Source organism: Haematobia irritans, chromosome 1 (assembly GCF_050003625.1).
Source record: "Haematobia irritans isolate KBUSLIRL chromosome 1, ASM5000362v1, whole genome shotgun sequence".
NCBI lineage: Eukaryota > Metazoa > Arthropoda > Insecta > Diptera > Muscidae > Haematobia > Haematobia irritans.
The window spans coordinates 94,944,698-94,969,287 of NC_134397.1; the positions used below are offsets into that span (position 1 = coordinate 94,944,698).

The following is a 24,590-nucleotide window of genomic DNA, read 5'->3' on the forward strand; positions in this document are numbered from 1 at the left end:
AACAATTATGTTGAAATTTCTAGCATTTCAATACAATTGAAATGTTATGAACATTTAAGTGATTCGGAAAATATTATTCGGCAATAGGGCTAGAAATTGTACTACCACTGTTTTCCAAATACGTTTTTTTGGATAACATATCAAAGTAGGCTTTTCTTAAGCCATTTTCTTTATCCCTTGGATTATTGGAATATAATTTCTTACTGATGCAATCTAATCAAAAGTTCTTACTACTCACACTGAAAAAAATATTTACGTGATATTAAAGATTACGCAACCTGAAATTTTAGGATGCGCAATTTACACACTATTAAGGACAAATTTCTTTAAAATAATGAAATTTTGATTAAAAGAAAGCTTATAAACTTTGCTTCAAAAATTTAGGACACACATTTTGGAAATTTGCATATCTTTAAGGCAAAATTTCCTTAAAGTAAAGAAACACATTTTTGATTTAAAGAAATCGCTTTAAATTAACTGAAATATTGAATTATTTGATTTAAGATAAAAACGCTTCAAATATCCGATAAATGAGATCTGTATCCTAATTTCAATTTTATAGATCCTGGATTTAAAGCCAGATAGATCGCAAAAAAATTTCCTTATTTTAAAGAACCCGCATCTTTAGCTCGGAATCAATACCAAAATCCTAAAAGGAAGGTCAAAATCTTTGGATCCAAGTAAATTTGTTTTTTTGAGTGCAGTAGTGCATGAATTGTTGACATCTACTGCATTCATGCTGAGTAGTAAAATCTTTTATTTTTGTTTTTAATTTTTTGCAACAGTAAGTTAAGGAATGTGATGATGATAAATGTGACGTGGATCACCAAATGGCCCAATAGTATAAGGGTTAAATATGAAACAAAATTTTAAACTAACGGAGTTTTAAAGTTTTTCTCTAGAACAAAAAATATATACAATATTTGTATTTCCAGGAAATTTAGAAAAGCTTTGCTATGAAAAAATGTTGCTATTTCTTGAATAGTTTATGCACTGAAAAAACGGTGAACCCACCAGGAAGAAAATTTTTGGTTAATTTTAGAAAATTTTGACTATTTTTAGAAAATTTTAACTAAACAGTATTACAAACGTTGACATGTCGCCGATATCACAAAAATAAGTAAATATTTTTCGACAAATGCAAGAAAATTTATTAGGTATAATTAATTTTTTTCACTTGTCAAAGAAAATTTTGTAGTTTGAAGGAAAAACTTGGAGTTAAAAAATGCAAGAATGTCTTTATTGACATACGAAGTTCATGATGAACGCATTTTTGGTAAAATTTACAAATTTAAAGAAATAATGAACTATTTTGTGGGAAGCGCGAATTTAATCTTTTTGCTTAATTTGAGAATAATTGTTTCTCGTTTTTTAGTTCATTTAACTAACGTACGCAAAAAAATTATTAGAGTAAATGAAACTTTCTCCAAACATAATAATTCCATTAACTAAAATAAAGTTAAATTGGCTTTAGTGAAATAGAGAGTTCACTTTTTTTTGAGTGTGTTTGGGATACAATGGCAAAAATAAAATGGTTTGCCTAATCGACTTTATACAATATTAAAAAAACGCCGAAAATCGACTAAATAAATTTTATCGAATCAAATTAGCGAAAATCGACTAATCGTCAAATACAAAAAGAAATTGAAAGAGGAAGGTGTTGTAGATTTTTTATTATCTCATACAAAATCGACAAAAGTCGTGAATTATATTGGTAGTGTAGTGAAACACTATGGTGGTAGACGAGAAAAAAACTGCCATAACACCTTGAGTATGTCAAGGCTCCAATTTAACATCTTAAGTAACTTAAATATTCCAAATTAAAAAAAAAATATTTTCATCACCAATACTCAAGATCCAAACCGATTAGATTTTGGTGATTCCAGACTAAAAGTTATTACAGTGTGCTTGTAATAAATAATGGCTTTGCTCGAGAATATCATTTGATGATGCAATTAATATTAGATCACTTGTGTATCTTCACAAAATAATCGACTCGGGTCAACCACGTTATTGATATGTTATGAGAGGCTTTGTTTTAATAAATCGTAAGAAAATTGTTCCAATGCGGTATCGAAGTTTAGTCTCTGAGTGGCATTTCTTTGTTTACACCATACGTCTCTGGAATAATCTACCTAATAATTTGCAGAAAACTAACAACACAATGAAATTAAAAAAAAATAGTTTTTGCTCTTTGTAAACTAATTAATCCAGTAATCTCTTATACATATGATATTTTAACTGTTTTGTTTTTTTACTTCTTCTTGCTTTAAATTTATTTAATAATTAATTTATTATAAACGCACGAAACTTTTTCAATATATTAAACTTTACAATTTAATTTTAAACATATTTTCATTTTGTATTAAAATTTTATAATCTTTTTTATTTTTTACTATAAATTATTATCATGTTTCAGTTTTGCCTTTTTAAACTTATAACGGATATTTTTTAATTAAACTCCTGTACTTTAATCAAAAGACTTCAATCTTGTTGTACAAGATACCTCTTAATTAAATAACTAAATAAATTGTTTCATTCGTGGAACTTGGTTTTGACCGATTCTGAGCATTTTTTAAGGCAAGTACCTTGCCACATTAGGAAAAACTGAATCGAATTAAATTAAATAATATTTACAACTTATTTATTTTCTTTCGATTCCATATAATGTCTAGTTTTGTTTAAGACGTTTTATGCTCATGTTCGCATATTTTCCAAATTTATATTATTAACATATAGGTATGTCCCAAACATGTTATACTAGTTTACGAACATTATAAGCTAGAACTTAAAAATAATGTGCTAAAAATTTGAGTTCCAAACATATAATTTTTACAGTGAAACATATGAAAAGCTGTCGTTTTCATCGTGAAATTAATTATGTCCCCAATGGATGTATTTCAAGTAAAAAACAAAGTACGCATATTAAACATTATAATTATTATCAGCTTTATTTTAAAAAATATTATGCTTAATTAAAAAATAATGAAAAGAGCCTCTTGTTTTAGCTTATATTGATTTCCACCTTAGTACACAAATCACCAAGATTTGTGCAACCCAGCTGATTGCAGAAAAATTAAAAACAGACCGTGGAATTCAGGACTCCACATTTTCACGTTCATGTATTTGTCGCGAATAGTGGAAATGGCATTTAAGTGGATATACGAAAATTTATCTAGTTTCATTTAATTAAATAGGGTTTAAATAATTCGACCAATTTATGAATTGAATTAATTTTTTTTTATTACACTTAATTATATCCATTTTACGGTGATTTAATTTAAGGTCAATTAATTTTAATTCAAGCTCACCTAGATTAATTGATTTGTTTAACTCGACTTACTCTTGTTTAATTGAGATTAATTTAGCTTTAGCTTCTACTTCATTTATATACAAGCAAAGATAATCAAAAGAAAATTATAAATGGAATTTAGGTAACTACCAGAAGGATATGGCCAATGAGCCACATCTTCGAAGTTGATTCAAGTTAGATACAAATGTGAAGTCATGCGTTTTCCTTTAATTATAGTGACCTTACTAATATGAATTAAAAATTGAGGAAACTGATTTTACACAATATTATGGATACATTTTTTTTTTTCAAAAATAATTGCTTTTATGAAATTACATACGTTTTTATTAAATTTAAGATACTCATGTTTGAAATTTACCTGCATTTCATTTAAGAACGCTATTTTGAAACGTTGTACTTTTGACGGTTTCCCTCACATGCTATGAGCGCTGCTCGATTTATTTTCAAATTTACCTATACATTTGCAATCATTCAATAAGATTCAAATAAGATATTTGCTTATATTATTATTTATTTAAACACCAACTGTGTAAATATCCTATGAACACAAATTCAAAAGTACCAAAAAAAAAGAACAGAACAAAAGTTGGACAAGTATTCATACCTCACAGGTACTTCGGTACCTACCTACCTACCTACTGCACAATCAATATTTCTCTAGCCCAATGCGGCATTTTGAAGAGCGAATTTTGTTGGATTGTTTTGTGTCTTTTCATATTTTTGGCAAACATAAGAGGAAAAAATATCGCCCACTTTTCTTGCATTGTTTATGCCGCCTCAATATTCATTATTCTTCGTTAGTCTATAGATTTTTGGCAAAATCTCATTCGCTCGCCATGAAATGGTAGAGAGGAAACTGCAAAAGGGCACATTAATGATGACTATCAAGGTGAATTTAAAATAACTTTCAACAAATATTGGCAATATAATGGGTTTGAGTATGGTAACTCGAAGAAGAGTTTTCAATGGAGCAATTCTTCCTATTGGAGAATTAAGACAATCGCATAGCCAATATCATGTAAAATTAACTATCGAATGAAAGCCCCGAATTGAAAATTAATCTTAGCTCGATGAAATTTTTCTACTTTGAGGTTTTATCATATCTCCAATACTAGGTCAAACGATTTTACATTCAAACACATAAATGTGTGTATGGTGGTAATAAAAAAATTGTCTGTGGTGATGGAAGTAATAGGTGGATGGGCAAAACACCTATTACGATTGAACACTATTACTTTACAAGCATGATGTAGTGACCATGGTCACACAAACATAGTGATAATCATTAAAAACATGTATAATCACAAAATCCTCAATGTTCCGATATTCTGAATCGCAAATCGCAAGATTTTATTTTTCTTGTAACGAACAAAAAGAGATAGAGGGTTAAGAATCTATGTTCAAACGAAAATTTTGCGATTCCGAATTTCGGAGCATGGGGGAATATTATTAGTTTTAAATAATATGATTTGTAGTAAACCTTGCACTCAAAAGAAAAAATATTTTCCTCTGTAACGAAATTGTAGACAAACTGAATTCTCCTTTATAACAAAGTATTTTCTTTAGGAGCAAATATCTGGAAATTTTGATAATCTTTTCAACGATTGTCTGTAAACTTTGTTTGCTTGCTCTTAAAGAACATTTGTTAGCATCAAATGAAAACTTCATTTGTCTATATTTTGATTCTTCGGAAAAGAAAATACTTTTTTCCAGTGTTTCTACCCAGCAAAACCTGGGTAATTATTTGTGCCATACTCTAGCAATGCCACAGCCAGTTTTATTATCACCACAGGATGTTTTCAGTTTCCCTATATCAGATTTTCATGAGTAACTACCAGAAGGATATGGCCAATGAGCCACATCTTCGAAGTTGATTCAAGTTAGATACAAATGTGAAGTCATGCGTTTTCCTTTAATTATAGTGACCTTACTAATATGAATTAAAAATTGAGGAAACTGATTTTACACAATATTATGGATACATTTTTTTTTTTCAAAAATAATTGCTTTTATGAAATTACATACGTTTTTATTAAATTTAAGATACTCATGTTTGAAATTTACCTGCATTTCATTTAAGAACGCTATTTTGAAACGTTGTACTTTTGACGGTTTCCCTCACATGCTATGAGCGCTGCTCGATTTATTTTCAAATTTACCTATACATTTGCAATCATTCAATAAGATTCAAATAAGATATTTGCTTATATTATTATTTATTTAAACACCAACTGTGTAAATATCCTATGAACACAAATTCAAAAGTACCAAAAAAAAAGAACAGAACAAAAGTTGGACAAGTATTCATACCTCACAGGTACTTCGGTACCTACCTACCTACCTACTGCACAATCAATATTTCTCTAGCCCAATGCGGCATTTTGAAGAGCGAATTTTGTTGGATTGTTTTGTGTCTTTTCATATTTTTGGCAAACATAAGAGGAAAAAATATCGCCCACTTTTCTTGCATTGTTTATGCCGCCTCAATATTCATTATTCTTCGTTAGTCTATAGATTTTTGGCAAAATCTCATTCGCTCGCCATGAAATGGTAGAGAGGAAACTGCAAAAGGGCACATTAATGATGACTATCAAGGTGAATTTAAAATAACTTTCAACAAATATTGGCAATATAATGGGTTTGAGTATGGTAACTCGAAGAAGAGTTTTCAATGGAGCAATTCTTCCTATTGGAGAATTAAGACAATCGCATAGCCAATATCATGTAAAATTAACTATCGAATGAAAGCCCCGAATTGAAAATTAATCTTAGCTCGATGAAATTTTTCTACTTTGAGGTTTTATCATATCTCCAATACTAGGTCAAACGATTTTACATTCAAACACATAAATGTGTGTATGGTGGTAATAAAAAAATTGTCTGTGGTGATGGAAGTAATAGGTGGATGGGCAAAACACCTATTACGATTGAACACTATTACTTTACAAGCATGATGTAGTGACCATGGTCACACAAACATAGTGATAATCATTAAAAACATGTATAATCACAAAATCCTCAATGTTCCGATATTCTGAATCGCAAATCGCAAGATTTTATTTTTCTTGTAACGAACAAAAAGAGATAGAGGGTTAAGAATCTATGTTCAAACGAAAATTTTGCGATTCCGAATTTCGGAGCATGGGGGAATATTATTAGTTTTAAATAATATGATTTGTAGTAAACCTTGCACTCAAAAGAAAAAATATTTTCCTCTGTAACGAAATTGTAGACAAACTGAATTCTCCTTTATAACAAAGTATTTTCTTTAGGAGCAAATATCTGGAAATTTTGATAATCTTTTCAACGATTGTCTGTAAACTTTGTTTGCTTGCTCTTAAAGAACATTTGTTAGCATCAAATGAAAACTTCATTTGTCTATATTTTGATTCTTCGGAAAAGAAAATACTTTTTTCCAGTGTTTCTACCCAGCAAAACCTGGGTAATTATTTGTGCCATACTCTAGCAATGCCACAGCCAGTTTTATTATCACCACAGGATGTTTTCAGTTTCCCTATATCAGATTTTCATGAGTACTACCTAGGGATGCCAGACGTGCTCTTTTAAAGAGCACATGTGTTCTTAGTGCTCTATATTTTTTTTTGTGCTCTTCGTATGCATCACAACAAATATTACTCCAACGCGATTCAATAAATGGTAAAAGTAAACTGAACATATGTAAGTGTCACACTGCGAGATTTTCTTATGGCGTTATTTTCTAATTAAATAGTGTTTTACTTTATAAATCAGAGTCGAAGAAGAGCACGCCGATGTTGCTTCTTCACTTTGTACTCTGTTCTGAATGCAAACAAACTTCTTTCAATAACATTTTTCACAAAAACACCAAACAAATGACTTACAAAGTATTGGAAGAAAATTAGCTTGAGTTGAAATTGGTTTATTTTATGTGTATGTTATGAACATTTTTTATATTTAAATGAATTATTATGGAGTTAAATGTTTTTATTTTATTTGAAAAAGTGTGCTCTATTTTTTTCATATGTGCTCTTTTTGCCTCTTCAAAATCTGGCATCCCTAGTACTACCACCTATCTATTTATTTATTTCTGGCAAACTATACTATGTACTCATATCTCGCCCATGCTTACAATTTCGCTCTTGGTAAGTACTTCCCCATGCCCTTTCAAATGTAAGCAATATTTCTAGTCAATAGTAATTGCTAATCAATTTTTACCATCAAGATTATTTGGTAATGAAAATTTTTGCTGGATATTTCAAAACTCTTGAATTAAAAATAAAAAAAAAATTCTTAAATGAAACCCGAAAAACTAAAGCAGGTTTATATCAATGGAACCATTACTATGCTAAAAAATGACATCTGACATATGGAAAGGCTACACGCAAAAAAATAATTCTTTCCTCGCTGTAAGGAAGTGTATTTGGAAGAAAAGTATATACTTTTTGCGATAAACGTTTATTCTTTTCCAGGATGTAAAAACAATTTCATAAAGACTAACTCAAAAAAAAAAACATTGTTTTCTTGCTAATTGCATTTTCCCTCACAACTTTCTCACATCCACGAGGTTTTTTAGTTCTTAACACCTTTTCCTGTAATACCAACAATTTAGAAGAAATTATATGATTTTATATATTTTTAAAATTTTTTTACCTTTCGTCTGGACGGAGAATCGAACCGCGGACCATGCACTTTGCAAGCCAACACACTAACCACTGAGCTATGTATCTTAGTTTGGCACCGTGGAGCAGTGGTTGCTACGTCCGACTTGCATGCCAAGGGTCGTGGGTTCGATCCCTGCTTCGACCAAAGTTTTTTTTGTTTTTTTTTTTTTTTGTACATATATTCCAGATATGTTCGGAAGATTCCGAAAAAAATGTTCAACATTACATTGTACTATATTAAATTTTGAACTGTAAAATGTGTCTTATTAAAGACCTAAAGTCAGAAAAGAACAGTGTTTGATATAAACGAAATGGACTGTGTTGTTGTTTCAAAAATAACTTTTTTTTATTGAAAAAATAAAAATTTTGTAAGAAACGAATTTTTTTGGTGATAAAAGTTTAAAAATTTCGAAGCAATTCAAAAAACTTTAACAAAAGAAAAACGTTTTCGGTACACGTTTTCCAAACGTTTTTTTTTTCTTTGCGTGTATGTAAAAGGCATTGATTCTGCAATGATTTTACGGCTTCGGTGACTTGGTTGTATAAGGCTCTGTGTTATGACATCAGCAAACTCAAGTTCACACAACTAATAAAAATAAGTGAAATGGGAGTATATATTTTTAAGTCATCCTGACTCTTTTTTATCAGGCCTCACAACTGCAAAATAAGGACTTCAATCACTCCATTTTATGCCGATGGTTGGACGCTTTATAAAATTTTATACGAAGTATATGCACTGAAAAAAATATTTACGTGATATTAACGATTACGCAACCTAAATTTAAGGATGCTAAATTTACAAAATAGTAAGGACAAATTTCTTCAAAATAATGAAATTTTAATTAAAATAAAGTTTATAATCTTTGTTTCCAAAATTTTTTTCATTACATTTAGGACACAAATTTTGTAAATTTGCGTCCCTCCGTTAAAGTCGCATGTCTTTGTACTAAGGCTAATTTTCCTTAAAGTAAAGAAACACATTTTTGATTTAAAGAAATTGTCATTAAATTAACTGAAATATTGAAACTTTAGATTTAAGATAAAAACGCTTCAAATATAGGCTAAGACTTTTTTTTTTTTTTTTTTTTTATTATTTTCATCTATGGATTAAACCCTTACAGACTAACAGTAATATATTACATTATATACATATTGTTTGTTAATATATCAAGTATTTAATAATAATGTTATCTTTTTCTTTACATTGTATTTCTCTTCTGACAAATCAAGATAATAATAAAATTTATTGAATTCTTTACAAAGACGGCGAAGTGGATCGTTGTTTTCAAAGTTCGTTCGAAAGTATTCAATGTGGAGCAGTTCAAAGTTGCGGGTAGGTCTAAAGGGTACATTGAATGATATGCTGTTAATAAGGAAGTAAGACTTATTTTGAGGATTTAGCATCTTTTGTTTAAATTTTTTTTTGGAATTAAGAAAACATTTTCTACTTTGAAGTATCCGTTATAATTGGGATTTTTAAACTGGCATTTGTTTGTACGTGAGTACCATTATTAATAAACCGCGAAAAGAGAATGAAAATTTGATAGATGAGATGTGTAACCTAATTTTAATTTTATTGGTCCTAGATTTAAAGCCAGATATGTCGCTAAAAAATTCTTTATTTTAAAGAAGCCGCATCTTTGGCTCGGAATCAATGCCAAAATCGTTAAGGGAAGGTCAAAATCTTTGGATCCAAGTAAACTCTTTTTTGAGTGTGGCGAACGGCGCATAACTCATTGCCCCTTGCGACACTGGTTAGAATGACCTAGGTAGGTCCCACTTAGTGCTGTCAATTTGGTTTTTAGTTCCCGCTAGATCTGGGGGGAAAATTAATTTAATTTTAATCTTTTTTTTTTCGAACTGCCAGTATAAGGTTTTCCACATATAATAATTTCGTCGTGACTTTCGGTACAACAAATATTTAGCGTTTTTGGCCTTTTCTAGATTTGTTTTATTGTGAAACAATTCTGACAACGCTGGCATCGACCCACATCAATTACATATATTCGAAGAAACCAGTGAACAGAAAATCTAAAACCACATTTCCACGAAGCATCCTTATATACCCAATATAAACTTCACAATATGGCTTGGTCGCACCCATAAAAAACGTTTAGAGGCATTTAGGTGTGGGCAACACCTCTATATAAATATGCAGGGCCAATTCGTTTACATGTGCTGCCTCAAAAACATGAATATTTTCAAATTATGAGTATATGACACTTGTGTATGCGTGTGTATATTGCAGCAATTGTCAAGATAGAAACAGACCCAATGTCTATGTGTCTGACTCTATGACGAATAGACCTACATACAGGACTATATGGAGGATGTCTATGTGAATATTGAGAATTATGTGAAAAAAAAATTGTTTTGCCATTTGGCTAATTTTCTTTCAGCTGAGAAGTTAATATACTCACATACGAGTATATCAATCTACTTGTGTGTGTGTGTGCAAAAACAAAGTGGCAAAGCTTCTGAGAGTTCGTTATAGCAAGTTCTCCCCATTCGCCCGTATTGTCGATGGCGATGTATGAGATCAGGCAAAAATTAGGTCAGCAAACCAATTTTACCAATGTTTTGCCTTTGCTTGTCAACACAGGGATGGCTGTGCATAAATAACATATATGTACCTGTGGAGGCGAATTGAAGAGTAGATAAGAGGATCATAGTGAATTTTTCTACAATATGTTACAATAGGATAATCTGATGAGGATTTCATACCATTGTCTATCAAGCAGAGTTGAACAAAATGTAATGCCAGAACACTACAACTGGTGTTGTATGGTTAAAGTCGTTATTTAAGAGTAAATAAAGCCCAGGTCAGGACTGTCTAATGAAGCAAAAAAAAAACTTAAAAAGATCACCATCATTTCGTTTCGCAGAAAATAAATTGTTTTTTTGGTTTTAATATTTTTCATTTATTTGCTTACGGAAAATGAAACACAAAACATATGTGAAGGGGGTCAAAAGTGTCACTGTAAAAGGTGTTGCATGCCACCAGCATCGATGCCACTGCCCATAATTTGCGTAATGGCAAAAACAAAAAACTGCATTTTTCAAATTAGCTGACAACTGTGCAGCTCTGTCATAGTTTTCACGTTTATGCTTTTGTCTACACTCGATTTCCTTTCTACTTAATGTTGTTATTGTTGTTTTCCTAACCTACTCAAAAGCAAGTGTGCGTGTGTGTATGTGTGTGCAAATGTGTAATGTATGCTAATAAATTATTTTAATTTGCCTGAGGTTGCACAGCAGCCAAGCGCCAATTACATCACACATCACATTTGAGGCGTTTCATCAAAAGTGACGTTTCCGAACATAATCTAAATCTTAGCTGTGTACATTTCAATCTCAATAGGATTGATTAATTAATTAATTATTGTTATACTTCGTATGCATTTACATACTTAAGTGGTACATACACAAAAAAATGATTTTAAAGCAATGAATTTTTCAAATTTCATTTCATATTGCAAGTAAGTACATAGAAAAAAATATATTTTTGTTTTCAATCACAAAATTAACTGATGCAATTCAAATTTAATTGAAATTATTCCAATCACGATAATGACCACATCAATCACCAACATAGATTAAAACAAGTATATACAGCACTAAGTTCGGCCGGGCCGAATCTTAAATACCCACCACCATGAACCAAATATTAGGGTTTCCTTTGAAATTTCAGGAGGGCTTGAGGACTTGAGGACACTTCCCGAAGATAAATTTAAAGATTTCACCTATGAGGACTATATCAGATTCTGGATTTATAAGAACCATTTTTGTTTGAGTTTTAGAGGAATCATTAACATCTCTTGTAAGTGTGCAAGAAAATTATAAAATAACGTCTTGATTTGAAATCTTAAATCTGTAGAAGTAAAATCTGGAAATTTTACATTGAGTTTCAAGCAATTTTCATGATCAGTGCGCCTTCTACAACTTCAAGAAGTGAAGTCGGTCTATATGGAGACATTACCAAATGGACCGATAAAAACTTAATCCGATACACCAGAAAATACCAGAATATTTACAATTTCAGGCAAATCAGATAAAAACTACGGTTTTTAGAAATCGGGAGATCGTTCTTATGGGGGCTATACTAAAATATGGACCGATACTCACCGTTTTCGGCACACCTCTTTATGACCCGAAAATACCACTAAATTTCCAATTTCAGGCAAATAGGATAAAAACTTCGGATTCTAGAAGCCCAAGAAGTAAAATCGGGAAATCGGTCTATATGGGGGCTATACCAAACCACGGACCGATACTCACAATTTTTGGCACACGTATTTGTGGTCCTACAATACCTCTAGATTTCCAATTTCAGGTAAATTGAATAAAAACTGCGGTTTCTATAAGCCCAAGAAGTAAAATCGGGAGATCGGTCTATATGGGGACTATACCAAAATATGGACCGATACTCACAATTTTTGGCACACGTATTTGTGGCCCTACAATACCTCTAGATTTCCAATTTCAGGTAAATTGAAAAAAAAAAACTGCGGTTTCTATAAGCCCAAGAAGTAAAATCGGGAGATCGGTCTATATGGGGACTATACCAAAATATGGACCGATACTCACAATTTTTGGCACGCGTATTTGTGGTCCTACAATACCTCTAGATTTCCAATTTTAGACAATTTGGATAAAAACTACGGTTTCTATAAGCCCAAGACCCCAAATCGGGAGCTCGTTTTATATGGGGACCATACCAAAACATGGATCGATACTCACAATTTTTGACGCACGTATTTGTGGTCCTACAATACCTCTAGATTTCCAATTTCAGGTGAATTGAAAAAAAAAACTGCGGTTTCTATAAGCCCAAGAAATAAAATCGGGAGATCGGTCTATATGGGGGCTATACCAAAACATGGACCGATACTCACCATTTTTGGCACACCTCTTTATGGTCATAAAATACCTCTAGATTTCAAATTTCAGGCAAATTGGATGAAAACTACGATTTCTATAAGCCCAAGACCCCAAATCGGGAGGTAGGTTTATATGGGGACTATATCAAAACCTGGACCGATATAGCCCATCTTCGAACTTGACCTGCCTGCAGACAAAAGACGGGTTTGTGCAAAATTTCAGCACGATTGCTTCATTATTGAAGACTGTAGCGTGATTACAACAGACAGACAGACGGACAAACGGACATCGTTATATCGTCTTAGAATTTCTCCCTGATCAAGAATATATATACTTTATATAGTCGGAAATCGACATTTCGATGTGTTACAAACGGAATGACAAACTTATTATACCCCCGTCACCATTCTATGGTGGTGGGTATAAAAACGAATGAGTTAATAAGTTATTGTGTGTGACTGATTGTTGACTTGGTCAAGTAGTTAATTGAACCAAATAAAATTTTAAAAAATTTTAAAAAAAAATTCTCAAACCTCTATGTGTTGTACACTTTCAGTTTGCCAATACGATATCGTGAATTTTTATCTCAATATCGTACGAGACACCTGGATGAGGCTTATCAAGGCAATCGCATCTTCAAATTTGGATAAGCAACTTTTCAAGATTTTTAAAGTCAGGCGCAAATTTATATTTGAATACCTTGGAGTGGACAAATTTTGACCAATCTTTTGAGGTGGAAAACAAACAGTAAGCACTTTTTTCATTTCTAGCAAAATACAGAAATCAACACATTCCATAAACCAAAAAAACTCTCTCGATTTCAAATATCAAAATATGTTAGTTTGGTTTGTTTTAGGGTGGTTACACAAAAATGTATATCAGAAAATTTAGATTTACAAACGGTAGAAACAATTTACTAGTGTTTCCAAGATGTTTTGCATCTTCAAAATTATAAAATTTGTTTCGCATTCTTTACAATGCGCCAAACGATTTCTAGTGATCGCTAAAAATTCAAACTCGATTTTTAGAATTTTTAAAGTTATTTTATATCCACAGGTAAAAATTTTGTTTAAATTCCTTAAAGCACAGAAATAATATCAATTGCCAAAGTAAATTAAAACATCACTGGTCCAATTAAAAATATTTTTAATTAATTTTTAATTGCTTTTATAAATTAAATAAATTCTAAATTTTGGAAAAAGTAGTCTATTCCAAATCCACGAAAAAGAAAATCTGTTTTTTTTTTCAAAATTTTATTTCGTTTAATTTTCCCTTTAGAACTTTTGCTTTAGTATTTTTTTTCTGCGTGTAGTTTATATGATTGAAAAGGCGTAGTAATATTCACGGAAACACTCACTCACCTGCTGGTGTTGAAATATAATTGAAAAAGGTAATCCAAATTGAGGGGCGTAATTTTTCTAGATTTTTTTAAGAACGGCCGACGAAAATTCAATTTAAGAAATCCCAGTTAATCCAGCAACTGAGAGATTTTTATGTAAGAAATTAAGGTTTCTTTTGTAGTAGTTCTTTTTTCTATTTAGTTGGCCAATTTTAAAGAAATTTTGAAGACGGCAATGGAGTATTGATTTTTTTATTTTTGTTTCTTAATTTGTTGAACTTGCTTTCGAGGGCCAGTTGAGTGTTGTATATTTTTACAAAATTTCGACGATGTCCCGATCACAGAAATAAAAACAACTCCTCTGAACGTTTACACCATCACATTGTACTTTAATCGGCACATTTTCACTTGAATGTTAAGAATGCTTGCATTTTCAAAATTTTTCATTTGCTTCGTTGATCCTTGCGAAGAGGGAGTAGGATGGGGCCGAAATTTGATCTGGGCTCAGCAGATGTACAGAAACGTAATTGATCTGGTGGTATCACTAATAATTATGATGTATTATTTCTAAATGTTTAATTAAGTATTTTTGTAGAAATGTAGGTGAGTGTGTATACATGTGTGTTGTAAGTATTTTAGATTTAGGTACTTTTAAGGCACTTGCAGATTTTTGTTTTATTTTTTTTGTTTTTTATTTTATTATATTGCTAACTAAAAGAAAATATGACACAATTTTTTTTTAATATGGGTGATTAATTGTTACTAAATATTTCTCTGGGTGTGGAACATTTTTTGTGCAATTAGTTGAATTTTATTTCCTATTTAATTGGCATTAGAGAACATTATTTATAAACAATAACAGCAATTTATTCATTATTCATATTTCGCAATTGAAATTTCTTTCAACAATTTTGAAATTTTAACCATTTATCATTGCATAAATTTTTTATTTTGATTTTGCGTTGTGATTTGTTTTTATTATATTTTTTGTTTTGTTGTTGTTTATTTTTTGCTTTTGATTTTCTATAGGTTTGTTGCGAATTTTTACCAAATTTCCGAATTATATTTTTTATGTTAAGCGTTATATTACAAATATGTAACTAATGCTTTTATGATCAACTTAGTGTTGCGAACCACCGACGCCAACTACTACAAATTCGCTAAAGTGTGTTTGAGAGAAGTGCGCCGACGAGAGTATCGACGCCTTACTCAGCTAACTGCGCGATCGTTTTCGCCTATCGCTATTGTTTTTGTTGCTGTTGGCGGTGGTGGTTTGCGATACGATGGGTCTGCCTCAATAAGAAAAATTGTACGAATTTCCTATTTAAAAAAATGTACAACATATGGTATTACATAGATATGCGAATATGCATACGCACACAAATGAGCAATATATTTGCACGATTTAATGTGTATGGAGAGAAGTGTGTGATACAGATTCGCATGCCATGTGGTTAGCCGATTGTGTGTGTATGTGGGGATACAACACATTCCCACATATAAGAGATACCCTAACAAGAGCCACTTAAGATTGCTATTTGTCAGTATGTTTCGTATTTTTGCGAATAGAAGACGATCATCATCATTGTACGAATATATAGCACACACATGCATACATTGTGGAAGCAAAGGCAACTGATGAAAGAGAAAACCCCGAAGTAATAAAAAAAAACATTTTATTGATAAAAGCACAATAGCAAACGGAGCCAAGAGAATGTCTTATTCATAGGTACACACAATCACACGACCCCTACATAGTGGTGTGCATGTAAGTTTGCAAAGAGAATAGTGAGCAATTCAGGAGTAACGTCGCAACGGTACGACCTATCAAGTGACTAAAGCCCGAGCAACGAAGCAAATTGCCAAAAACCTTGATAACGATCACCATCGAAATGTACAACTACACACTGCTCGCAGCCACTACGTATAACAAACGACAGTGCGAGCGCGTATACATGGTTGCTTTTTTGGCGAGCTTAATTTCATTTTGCGGAGAGTGGGACTCATGTACTAAGAATTGGCGTTAATGATAACATCATTCCATAGTTTACGACAACGGTGACGACGCCAACGTCAAAGAGATTCCCGATATACTGCGACCACTATTTATGTTCTGGTGGCTGATGTTAAAAGACAATAATGATGTTGACGAGTGTGCGACGCACATACAAAGCTCACTATCTATCTGCCGAAATAAACCAGCGAAATGAGCAAATTCTTCAAACATCATTGTTTTGATGCTCTCAAATACAAACAAACGATAGCTGACACTCAGTCAACTTCGAATATGCTGAGAGTAAACGAGAATTTGCAATTTGTTTGGTGGCTCTCAAATCCAATCTTCATGATCGTAAACATTCAGCGTTGGCCTCGTCGTAGCGTTGCGCCCCGTTCGTTCGTACACACGCACACACTCAAAAACACATGTGTTTGATAATTTGGTAAACCGCATTAAAGCCAATCTCACAAACTACATTCAAACATGCTTAGAATGCGTTAAGATGACGTTCGCTGTTTAAATGTCTAAAGCCAAGATCATGGCATACTTTATGAGCATTCTTGAATTTGGAATAACAAAATTATGTAGCGATTCACTTCCGGTTGCATAGAGGACGTTTCAGTCTAATGCTTCCATAGGTAGTGAAGGACTGATGGTCTTCACAATCTTCCGCTTTTCGCATTATGCTAATCAAAGACTTGTTATAATTAAGTTGCAACATTGCCAACGCCATTTCCAGGAGTAAAACACCCTATAAACCCATGTGTAATGGGGGCAAACTATGCAATAAACATAATGATGATATGTAAATTCAACTGTCCAATCTCCAATATCTTTGAAAAATTATTTTCAATTTAAAAAGTTTTTGCTAATATATTGAATTCTATTGTAGAGGATATTGTCTGATGAGAATACGATTTTCTCAATAATTTCTCAAACTGAATTCTAAGTCAATTCTTTCAAAGAATTTTTGAAAGCGTGTTGAATATAAGGTTTGGTAGTCATCATTGTTTGATTTTCTTTTAGTATGGGGCAACCCTTTTTTGCTATAGATATATAGACAGTTGGATGTATTTGTAGTACATTAACACAAAAGGTAGTATTTAAGTGTTCTCAACATATGGAGAAACCACAGACTAGTTATAGAGGCGAAAACCTTAATGTTTTATCGACCTAATCTGGTCACTATTTTTCTATTTCTGATCACATTTCTCAGACATTCGAAATTACGTAAGTGCTATTTTGGCTTCGAGAAGAAAGACGTCTCCTACTATGGAACTAAAATTAGTATCAAAGATCATTCTATACGATAATATAAATTCACCACGTATCACGATGCCACAATGGCCTAGTTGTCCCTAGTCAAATTAAAGAGCATTTTTTGGATAAAATTTTAATTTTTGTAATGGGACTAGATTAAAGTCCACCTATGCTAAATTATCAGAATTCCCAGCTTCGCTTTTAGACCTTCAGAAGTCCCACGTGTAAATTTGGTTTTCAATTATGGGAGAATTTTCCACAAAATGTTAGAAATAGTGTTTATATATCGCTTTATGAAAATAAGGAATGCTGCTTTGTCACCGACTTTCAAATACTTTCTCCAAAATACCTACGAAATGTATAGTTCTACTGAGAAAAGAATTTTTAGACAAGCAAAGTTTTCTTTTGACGCATAAATATTTTCTTTAAAGACAAACAAAAATATCAGGGGAAATCGTTACTACGTTTACAATAAACCCAGGTTTATTTGCTCTTAAAGAAAATTGGGGAATATCGGTTGTCTAAAATTTAGTTCAGGGGGAATGTCTTTATTTTTCTTTGGGAGTACTATTTTTACTTCCATATCTATGCCATTTCAGTTGACTTAACCGCCGATTTTCAAGGGAAAGTCTCCCACAAGTCTCTCACCTAACCTAAACAACAAATTATTGAATGAAAATCAAAATTTTTGCAAATTATTTGAAGAAATGCGTTGCTAATTTAACGACTAAAATTACTTTGTGCTTAAATAACTATTTCATCCAGTACAGCACAAAGGGGATCTTAAGAAGAAATAAGCTTTGTTTTATCGACGTCCAACAATAGGAATATCTCAGACACCAGAAACATCCCCTTGCACAGTGGGACCAAAATCGAAATGACCATTGACAATTATAGAACGCCCACCATATGCATGCTGGGTGCTCTCGAGACGGTTTCATATCTCGCTGTCGTCATTCATATTCTGTATTCGGTACAGTTCTCTCGTTTTAGTAACTCGTAAAATTTATTGGTGCCCAATTTATATTTTGTTCGAAATTACACCCAAGCAAACAGATCAACAACGAAACAAACGCACACACACACACATAGTATATGCTATATGTATGAGCGCGCGAAAACACGAAAAGCACAAAACTTTAAAATGGGCGAAGCAAACCCATCAGTAGGCAAAAAAAACTTGCAAATTTTGTTGTATTTTATTTTGTTTTATTAATTCGTTCAAAATGTGTTTTTTTGTGTGCTCTTTTTGTCATTGTTGTTGTTGTCGTTTTAGTATTTGGCAAATGTGGATGTTTGAAGGTCAGCTTTACGACCCATAAGCGCATATTTTTGGTGTTCATTTCGGTTGCTTTGGTTTTGTTTTTGCACTGTTTTTTGCGCTCGTTAGTTTCGTTGTTAGTGTAATTTTCGACGTTTTCAATTTTTATTTTTGGCATTTTCGGTATGGCCGTTGCTGTCTCGGACTTCGCTGCCTCGGCAGGCGTCGCCGTTGACGAAATTAGTTATAATTTTGCTATTTGTGCCATTTCGTCGCATTGGCTGGCTGTCTGTCGTACCGGTCGACTAGTCAGTAAACGAGTGACAGGGCTTCGGGGTTGATATTTTTCTTATTGTATTGTGGCGGGGGAGCAGGTAGTTAAATTCGACGCGTCGTTTTACATGTGGCGTTCGATCGCATAAACAAGATGTGTATATGATTGAAGGAGCAGCACGGGGGGACAGATGAACCAACCTATCTACCTACTACTTTCCTTCGAAAAATAAACTCGACTATACCCTCATCACTTTGGTAGATCTGAATCTGAGTCGGTCTGTAGGTCGAAATGAATTGATACAAACAGACACATATACCTATACAAATGCAATTTTGAGCGTGTGTGTGTGTGTATGTGCACATGTTTAGGGCTCTTCACTTTACACACTTGTGCAAATTTAATTTGTCGCCGTTGCCTCTTTTCGTTTCGTTTGTTGCTGGTGGTGATGTGATGTTGTTTCTATTGATAAAGGTTGCATACCCAACACCACCCTCTCCCCAGCACTATCCCGTAACCCCACAAACTAAACCAGCACTTCCATGTTCTTCTGTTCAATGTATACATTTTGGCTATTTTGTTGTTGTAAATAGTTCTAGTTGGGTCTTTTTCAGTTTGAGTGCAATGGTTGTGTGTATGTACTTGCTTTTGTAAGTAAAAATTATGAATTTTTGTCAAACTATTAATATTTTTCTGTGGGGCACAAAAGCAATATTTGCCAAAATTAAAAAAATAAAAGGAGGAATAGATATGACAACAAGATCAGCAAAATACGTAATAAATGTTTTACATAATATCTCTTAGAAGGGATTTCTAACACTGAAAAAGTGAACACACACAATGAAGACTTCTACCCGGACGAAAAAGACTGTTTTTCATATGTTTGGGTGTAAAAATTATATGTTTGGAACTCCATTTTTTAACACAATATTTTTAAGTGCAAGCACATCATGTTCATAAACTAGCATAGCATTTTTGGGACACATATGTTAGAACATATTATGTTTGGGACATAAAAAGTTTGTAAATATAATATGCTTAGATGCAAACATATACTAATTTAGAAATAGCCTATAAACATATATGTATTTAGAAAGAGAGACCGAGAGAGTATGCTGCAAGTAAAATAATGGAAATAACCAATTGGCGCCTTAAAAATATATCCACACAAAGAAGATTTCATTAATTTTTTTTTCTACCAGTGTATGCCCTAAGGTGAAACATAATATGTTTGAGGGTGTATATATTGCGAAGACTAAAGGTGTGAAATATATAACTATATGATGCAAAAATTACTGAAATAATTTATTAACTACGATTTATAGAATTTTAAAATGGAAATTTAGTACTCTTGGATTTAAGGGTTAATGCAGTAGTGTTGATAAAGTTTACACTATTGTACCTTTTTGGACACTATTTGTGTACCATAAGCACACAATGTTAAGGACAATGTTCTTAACAAAAAAAAACATAATCGTTTTTGCTTTTCATTAAATTTAGGACACGGATCTGTTAAAGTCATATGTAATCGAAGCGAGGTAAATTTGTTGAAAGCAATAATACTTATATTAACTACACTCAAAAAAAATTACTTAAATCCAAAGAATTTGACCTTCCTTTAAGGATTTTGGTATTGATTCCGAGCCACCGCATCGGTTTCTTTAAAATAAGGACATTTTTTTGCGACCTATCTGGCTTTAAATCTAGGATCTATAAAATTAAAATAAGGATACAGATCTCATATATCGAATTTTCATTCTATTTTTCCGGTATATTAACAAAGCTATTCACGTACAAACAAATGTCCGTTTAAAAATCCAAATTATAACGTATACTTCGAAGTACAAAATAGTTTCTTAATTAAAAAAAAAGATGCGAAATCCTCAAAATAAGTCTTAGCCTATATTTGAAGCGTTTTTATCTTAAATGTAAAGATTCAATATTTCAGTTAATTTAACGACGATTTCTTTAAATCAAAAATGTATTTCTTTACTTTAAGGAAAATTTGCCTTTGTTTAAAGACATGCAACTTTAACGAATTTAATGAAAAAAATTGGTGGAGGAAAAATTATAAACTTTCGTTTAATTAAAATATCATTATTTTAAAGAAATTTGTCCTTAATAGTGTGTAAATTGCGCACGTAAATATTTTTTTCAGTGTGAGATTAAAGATAAAATATACACTGAAAAAAAAGCATACTCGGTTCCAAAGATTTTGTCTTTACTTTAAAAAATTTGGTATTGATTCCGAGCCAAAGAAGCGGAGAATACAAGTAAGGATACTTTTAAGACACAATTCTCTTTTAAATTTAGGTTTTGTGTACTTGCTTCTAGGAAGCAAATTTTAATTTTTCGCTTTCTCAGCTTTTTTTCTTCATATGCTATCAAAGTCCTTTATAAACGAGTTAACGGAACTTTATTTTCCAAATTAGGACTCGACTTCCAGAAGAAATTATGCAATGTTTGAAGTAAAAAACTTCTTTAAAATAAAGTTTTGAAAAACATGTCCTATATTTGAACGATTTTTTGCTTTGTAGTCAAGATGCAAAAAGACAACAAATTTAAAGACAATTTCATTAAATTTAAAGAATTTTTATGAATTATTAAAGTCAAGTTGACATTAACCTATAAATTTTTTCTTTCATGTTAAGATACCCATTTTTAAGTCAAATCACTTAATTATAAGGACAATACGACTTCATTGAAAAGTTTATCGACTTTTGGACAAGGAAAATAACTTTATTTTAGAGAAATGCGTCTTCTATGCTAAGCAAAATTTGTATTCGTATTTTAAAGACATGAAATCTTTGACCTGACGACAATATTTTTTTCAGTGTAGGTTAAGACTTATAGTAGGTAACGGATATAAGCACATCTCATATAAGAAAACATCGAAACACCATGATGTGTTTTGGTTTGACAAATATTTTGTACAAGAAAAACGTTTATAAGAAAAAAGCAGGTAAAATAACAATTTTACAATTCGCGCTTGATTATTGTTATTTGTCAACGACTACATTACAACGCTTTTCTATTAATTTTTGGTAATAAGTTGAATAGAAGACCACGAATCGTAGGAAGAGGAAGTTCTGATATCAGACTCTACAAGTAAGTCAAGCAGAAAACATACTGTAAACAGTTTTTGAAACAGTATATAGTCTAATGATGATAAAATCTGCAACATTAAAAAAATTGTATTAATCTATTGCTGAACTAATAGCATGAACATCAGAAAAATGACAGAAGGAAGTGATTTTTTTAATAAAATTAAATAAACTCTATTTTTTAATATAAATATAAAACAAAATATTTTAAATTTTCGTTCCAAAATCGAATTTTTGTAAAACATATAATCCGTATGTATGCTGAAAAGAAACTTATTCTTATAAACAATAATTCCATATAAAAAACGCTTATAGGAAAAAAATGTTTTCTGTCATCTGCTGTATATGGAGGATAAGAACCAGCGTGGTTTATCACCGGCGGTGCAATATCACCTATCAGTAATGCTGGTGCCATTTCTGAAAGTTTTAAAGCTTTGCAATGAAAGCCGCAGTTCGGATTGAACATATAAATTTTTGTTTTTGAAACTACGAAAATCTTTTACTTTGAAGTATCTTTTTTGATTTGTATTTGTAAAAGAACATTTATATGAAAATTCGATAATCTAATTTTAATTTTATTGGTCCTAGATTTAAATCTAGATAAGTCTCAAAAAACGTTTTCAACCGCACCTTTGGCTCGGATTTGAATACCAAAATTCTTAATGGAAATAATATTGAATCCATAACTATTGAATCCAAGTAAGTTTTTCTAGTTTAAATAAAAAGACTTTAACAGGCCTGTTCCCAATTTCACAAAATTTTGCGATTTATATCGAAAATGAAATAGTGCGATTTATAATTGCTTGTTCCGAAAATCGCGCGAAAGTGAATGGAATTGAAAATAGCAAAATTTCAATTCCAAAATGTGTCATAGCTATTAAAATCAGCTGTTGGATAAAAAACATTTTAGTCCAGCAATTTTTTTGAAAGAGAAAACAATAAATGAATCTGTAAATTACAAGGAATGGCTTTTTTGAATGCAATTGCCTATTTCGAAATACATCGACGCCGCAAAATTAGCGAAAATTAGCAAAATTACAAAATAATTATGGCGCCACTCTACTCAGTGTTGCATTGAGATCCATTCTAAATAAAATCGTAATATTTGGAATACGGTATGCGAATCGCAAAACTTCCCTGCAGTAGATTGTGTCAAAATGGGTCGCTCAAAATATACGCGATTATTACTTTACAAGTACATTATTCCGACATTTTATATTTTTAATTTACTGCCAAGACATATAGCAATTTATTGTTAAGCATGTTTTATACAAGCTTCACAATATCTTTGAAAAATTGATTAATTTATTTTGAATTTGCAAAGGCAAGTCTCATCGATTTGAAATCGGTAAATTTTTGCGATTTGCGATGACCGGGACAAGTCTAATTGGAGAAATCGCAATTTTTTTGCGATTACGATTATGGAAACAGGCCTGTAAAATGACGTTATGGCATTTATTTTGGAGAATCGACCAATTAATGCTTTATTTAAATTAAGAAAACATTGTTTACATCTTAATAATTTGAGCTTGAATTTTTTTCAAAACACATATTTTATAAAGATGTAAAATTCGATAAATGAGATCTGCACTTATCAAAAATAACGAGAACCCTCTATTTCACTAAAGTCAATTTAACTTTATTTTAGTTCATGGAATTATTATGTTTGGAGAAAGTTTCCTTGCCTTTAATAATTTTTGTGTACGTTAGTTAAATGAACTAAAAACGGGAAAAAATTATACACAAATGAAGCATAAAGTTTTACTTCGTACATACTTCTTTCAAAATAGTTCATTATTTCTTTAAATTTATAAATTTTATAAATGCGCCCATCTTGAACTCCGTATGGCACTTAAAGACATTCTTGCCATTTTGAGCTCCAATTTTGTCCTTCAAGCTACAAAAGTTTCTTTTAGAAGTTAAAAAAATTAACAATGTCTAGTAAATTTTCTTGAATTTTTCGAAACATATTTACTTATTTTTGTGACATGTCAGCGTTTGTAATGCTGTTTAGTTTGAATTTCCAACATAATCTAAATTTTGTAAAATTAACCAAAAATTTTCTTCCTGTGGGTTCACAGTTTTATCAGTGTAGATTCAATGATATATAGCACTTTAACTGTTTACTTCGGAACCAACACCAGTATCCTTAAATTAAGGTGAAAATCATTGTATCTAATTAAATGTTAATTTTTATTTATGAACATAAATTACAGTTCCAACAATTGGTATGAGAAACACTGAAATGTTTATTTGGTTCACTAAATTTTATTGCTTGAAATTCCAAATAATATAATCATCACCACAAAGTATGTATTAAACTTCGGCAATCATCGAACAAACCTAATATCAACATTTAAATTAGATCAAAACAGTGGCCAATTTAAAAATAATCATGATAAAAAAAATCATATCGATTGTTTTTGTTTTCTTTTTTGCGGCGAATCTTATGATATGCCTTCTACAAATGTTACACGGTGATACATAGTTGGGTTTTTCTTAAATAAATACTTTTTTTT

At 31.5% G+C, this 24,590-nt stretch overlaps 1 protein-coding gene across 15 annotated transcripts in view; it reads right to left on the bottom strand.

Moving 5' to 3' along the window:
* Nucleotides 1-24,590, bottom strand: part of fru (sex determination protein fruitless) — a 1,011,467-nt gene that overhangs the window by 102,865 nt on the left and 884,012 nt on the right. For 2 of the 15 annotated variants that reach the window (XM_075291187.1, XM_075291188.1), the window contains exon 2: nt 14,196-14,717. The exons of 11 other annotated variants lie outside the window; for them this stretch is intronic. The gene's annotated coding sequence lies outside the window, so the exon portion shown is untranslated. Of the gene's footprint in view, nt 1-14,195; nt 15,368-24,590 lie in introns of those variants that run through there. 2 more of the 15 variants (XM_075291186.1, XM_075291185.1) reach the window with 2 other exon arrangements.